Source organism: Cibotium barometz, chromosome 56 (assembly GCF_041138505.1).
Source record: "Cibotium barometz isolate CiBa-2024 chromosome 56, ASM4113850v1, whole genome shotgun sequence".
Lineage (NCBI taxonomy): Eukaryota > Viridiplantae > Streptophyta > Polypodiopsida > Cyatheales > Cibotiaceae > Cibotium > Cibotium barometz.
In genome coordinates, this window is record NC_141101.1 from 36,297,825 (window position 1) to 36,303,177 (window position 5,353).

Here is a 5,353-nt window from a genome sequence, read left to right on the forward strand (position 1 = left end):
TTGATCATCCATGCAATGTATTTGAATGGTGGTGGCAAAGGACAACCTACTTGTAAGTTTATGGGTCTACTTCCCGTAGACAATGGGTCTAGTGAGGCAATCTACAATGCTGTCCAAGGATTTATGATAGAGACCAATTTAGACATGAATAAACTTGTTTCATTTGCCAATGGATGGTGTTTTAGCATGCACAAGTCATAAGACTGGTGTGGTGGTACCAAACAAGGTGTATGCATGGTTGGGGAAGTCAACAAATAGGCTTGTTGAGCTGCAAAAATTGATGCATGATTTTCATGTTATGGATTTGAAAGTGTTGTAGATTCATACCATTCGATGGTTGTCTAGAGGGCAAGTTATGGAGAGGTTTGTTTCTTCAATGCCTGCTATTTTGAAGTAATGGAGAATGCATGAGAAGAAGTGGTATGCCTATGCAATGATCTTTCAAGTGTAATTTATAATCCATTTGCTATAGCTGAGCTGAATAAGTTGAATGTGGAGTTTCAAAGAGAGAACATTGATGTCACAATGATTGGTGTATATTTGGATTTGACATTTGAGAAGTTAACAATGAGATATATAACTTCTAATGCTAATTTTGTGTGGGCTCAAAGCATCTTTCTAAGTTTCTAGACATGTCAAAGGAAGGGAGTCTAAAATATGCTGATTGTAATGGGCATACTCATACACATGCATTAAAGTTTATCCCAATCGCAAAACAAGTTAGGAAATATAAAAGAACTCGAGCATCAAGTGGTAGCGAAGATGAGGAGACAACGCTTAATTTGAATGTGTTGCCTGAGGATGTTAAAAGAGAAGTGGGTTCTCTTGTTGAATCCATCTCTATTGGAAAAGCATATGTACAAAATGTGTTGCTTTAAATAATAGGTTTCTTGACCTTGGAGTCTTCAACTCAATTAAGCTATTTAATCCTTCCACATATCCGCCAAATCTAATTGATAAGGGAAAAAGGACCACAGAATGGTTGGAAAGGCTTATCAATAAGCTGAATGTTGATAGTCCAATCATTGACATCAAAAGGTGTCTTGGGTGGTGAACGACAGGATTTTGTGGGTATGCTATATAGAGTGGCTAGAAATAGGTGTATGTATGATCCCTGGGAAATTTGCAGCAATACAAAAGCATGGTGGGATACATATCTAGGTTGATGCACTTATGGTAAGCAAGCAACACAGCATCATGTGAACGGGGCTTCTCTCATCAAAATGCTATTAAAATAACTTGAGATTTGATTTGTGTTTGGAAACCCTTGATGCCTTGATGTTGTTATTACTTAATGCAAGTGAAACGTCTCAAATTCATTGGAATGATGTCTTTAGTACTTGGTTGGAAAGCAAAGATAGGTGGGCAATGCCATTATAGTGATGTATGCTTTTTTGCCATTGCTGGATTGTATAGCTTGTAGGTTGTTACATTTGGACAAAGGTTTTATTTTCGAAAAAAGTCATGGGTGGTTGGGCTATATAGGTTGTAGGTTGCATTTTGGAAAAAGATTCATTTGGGAAGGAGTTGATCATTGGTTTTGGGAAAAGTTGATGGTTGGGCAGCAAGTATTTTATCACATTTCAGAAAATGAACATGCATAACATATGTATTTGTTTGATAGGTAGTTCAGGACTCTACATATACTAGTTTTGGGGCAATTTCAGCCACTAGTATGCGTAGCACATGCATATGATTGCATTGGTAATCCTTTGGTAGTGAAGCAAAGTATATTGCAACATTGCATGATGTTTAACATATGTATTGGCTATCTTATGATGATGAAGTAAAGTATATCGCAACATTGCATGATGTTTAACATATGTATTGGCTATCATATGGTGATGAAGCAAAGTATATTACAGCATTGCAGGAAGTATCTTTGACATGTATTTTATTCGAGCATATCTATGAAGGGAAGAATGTACATGTGGTGTTTGTGAAGGGAAGTATGTACATGTGGTGCTTGTGTTGTTGGTACTTTTTTCAAAGCTCAGTCATTCATGTGTATGATGACTAGTTTAGTATCATGAGTTTCAAGGTGCTTGGTAAGAGCTTAAACCTAAGTTTTATCTTAAATCACAAAATTTGAACATTTATATTTTAATTGATTTTTTGTCTACTTTGTACTAACTTTCTAGTGTGGGAGGGGGGAGTCGGTTCTCTTCCATGGTTATGGTGAAGAGAACCAACTCCCCTTCTCCCGACGAAGAGAGCTTGGTGTAGCCACTCCATGTGGTGAAGGGGTTCAACTCCCCTACTCTCTATCTTTATGTGGTAAAGGGGCAAGTCCTCACCATCGACAACGATGTTGGAGATTACAATCTTAGAGATGTTCTTATTCGAGGCCGCATCATCTCTCCTATCATAGGTAGGCTTGAATCTTATCTACTTTGCTATTCAATTTTTTTTCCTTATGCATGCAAATTTAAAATAATACTAAGTTTGTGACTTTGAATATTGCTAATATATCATGGTAGTTTTATTGAAAAAAAAAGCCTTCCATGCTTGTCATTTGAAAATTTTACCTCCTCCTAGGAAAACGAGTGATAAAAGATACATGTCAATTGAAATTGTAAGACACCCGTCAATTTTAGGCCCTGCTTGGTTGCATTACATAGAGGTCTGACATGCTAGGCCCTAAGCAGTAGGCCTTAGTTCTTGGCTTTGGGAGGAGGTTCACAGCAAATTTGAGCTTGCTTTGAGTAACAGAAGCTTTCAGAAGCGTGGAGAAACCATCTTCGCTGCAGCCGTCTCTGTTTTTAATTTTCGTCCGTCTGCCAAAATCCCGTCGCCGTCGACATCCGTCCGTTCGTCTCGCTGCAGTTTCGTCCGTTGCCGTCCGTCGAGCTGTCGCCGTTTCCGTTGCTCTGTTGCTCTCGGCCGTCGCGGTGTAAGCTGTGGTGGCTAAGCCGTTTTATTAGGTGCTTGCCAAGCCTCTCCGACTCGCGCTCTGCTACACAAGCCACGCAACCACCGTCAATGTTGCCGTTGATGTTGCTGTCGGGCTGTCCCCACCACACGAAAGTGTGGCTAAGTTGAGCCACACAATAGCAAAGCTTTTTCTACTTCTCTCACAACCCTGCTGCAGCGCAGGTCCCATGAGCAAGCTACCACCACGGGCCATTGTCGACTGGCTTCATTTATCAATATAAAAGAAAAAAAAAGCTTTAGCTCTCTGTTGGAAGAGGGAAGATTTGGCGCGGCGACGAAGGAGAGGAAAGGTGGAAAAACTTGCAACGTTAAGACTTGAGCCTCCTAAAAAGAACAAGAACTAAATATCGATGGTGGAAATTGGCATGTCAAACCTAGGGTTTGAATGAAGGTCACCTCTTGGAATTAGACTAAGGGCATGTTACTACTCCCCAATAGATGAGTTCTTTTCTTGTATGTGGGAGAAACCACCCAATGGAAGCCTATCATAAAGAATTTATCCATTTATCCAAGTATGCCCTTGATATGTGAGAAGAGAAACTTTTGAGTAGGTTTATAATTGGCTTAGAACCCCCTCTATGAGGTGAGTTTGGAATCCTTAAGGCCGTCACATCAATAATGGATGCTATTGTATCAAGGCTAAGGCCAACTCAAGAACTTTCAGGCAAGTCGACCCCCTTTACCCCCTTTAAAAGGCAAAAAGAGATCTTTCTATCCCAAAGCTAAAAGGCCAAGGCTACAATAACCAAAAGATTTGATCCACCAAGGAACTTTTAAGTAGAAAATTCTAGGATGATCAAGTGATCTTACTTGTCTCCAAAGCTTAGAGAAAGAGCTCAAGATGAAGGGATACATGTTAAAAAGGGAATATGTCTTCTACATGTGGATAAAATGTACTAGTTGTCTCTACCAATTCAGACCCAATCCTCCTAGGGATTCAAATTTAGTGAGAAGAGCCACCCATGTAGTTACCCTCATGGATGAGGAAGAAGATGAGCAAGGCCAGATTCATGCTATTGTTTGCTAGATGGTGAAACAAGCAAAGTTCTATGATTGAAGCTAAGGGAGTAAGGTACCCCATTTACCCTTCTCTCATCGATTCTGAGAGTACCCATCCATTTTTGTCTCCACCACCACGTGTGAAGTTAAATCTCAAAATAGTAAAATCTACTTGTGGGCTTAGAGTAAAATTAGCTAGTGGCAAAGAAGAGAAAAACATTCTGAGAACAATTAATCTTAAGTTTACCCTTGTCGGGAGCAAAACCTCTCACGATTTTAGGGTATTACCTCTAGAGGAATTTATGATGGAAACATAAGAATGGGTTGTCTTGTAGTAAAGCAAACTGATATATGCAATACGGGAATTGGAACTTTTACAAATTTAGCAAGGTTGAGGAAGATAGGGTCACTCACCTTTGCAAGTAGTGTGAAGATTTCTAGGTTAATCAAGGGTCTAAGAAAAGGGCTAAGTATTTACTCAGTCCAATTCAAAAAACCCAAAACTGACTCAAAGGGATACGAACTTCCTAACTTCTCTTAGCCCTTTGAGGTAGTGGTAAGTCAGTGGTCAGGTCATTGGTAGAGTTTTAATGCGGGAAGGTCACCCTGTGGCTTATGAATCTAAAAAGCTATGATCATATGAAAAGAAATATCTAACCCATGACTTGGAATTATTAGATGTGATCCATGCTTTCAAATTTATTCCCCAATAAGTAAGAGCCTAAAGTGGATCTTTACTCAGTCGTGTAGTTAAACATATGAAGGAGAGAAGATGGGTTGATATTTTACATGAATATGACTTTGAGATTACATTTAGACCAAGAAAAGAAAATGTGGCTGTAGATGCTCTTCGTACGAAATGTTTGTTACCTTTATCTCTATGCCATCTAACCTAATTCTTGACCAAACTAGAGAAGGACTATCAAGAGACCAGTTTTTTGGACCTATTTTCTAGAAACTTCAGCAAGGAGAAGAGACCTAAGACATAAAGATTCATCTCAAATTAAGGAAATGTCTATTTCAATAAAAGATTATGTGTACTTATTAGTACTGGACTTAGAAAATAGATTCTTGAGGAAACTCATGATGGTCCTATGTCAACTAATCCAAGATACCATAAAACTTTTACCCTTATAAGGAAGAGTTTATTTTTGGCCTTGCATGAAAAAGGACATTCTAAACTATGCAAAAAGGTGTTTAATTTATATGGAAGTCAAGGCAGAAAGAATCAAGCTACATGGAACCCTCCAACCCTTAAATATTCTTTAGATGAAATGGGAGTGTATTAGTACGGATGTTGTCACAGGAATCCCTAAGGTACAAGGAGGATATGATGCAATCATGGTGGTAGCTGCTGATAGGTTAATTAAGATAGCTCACCTTATCCAATGAAGAAGATTTATACAGTAGCTAACCAAGT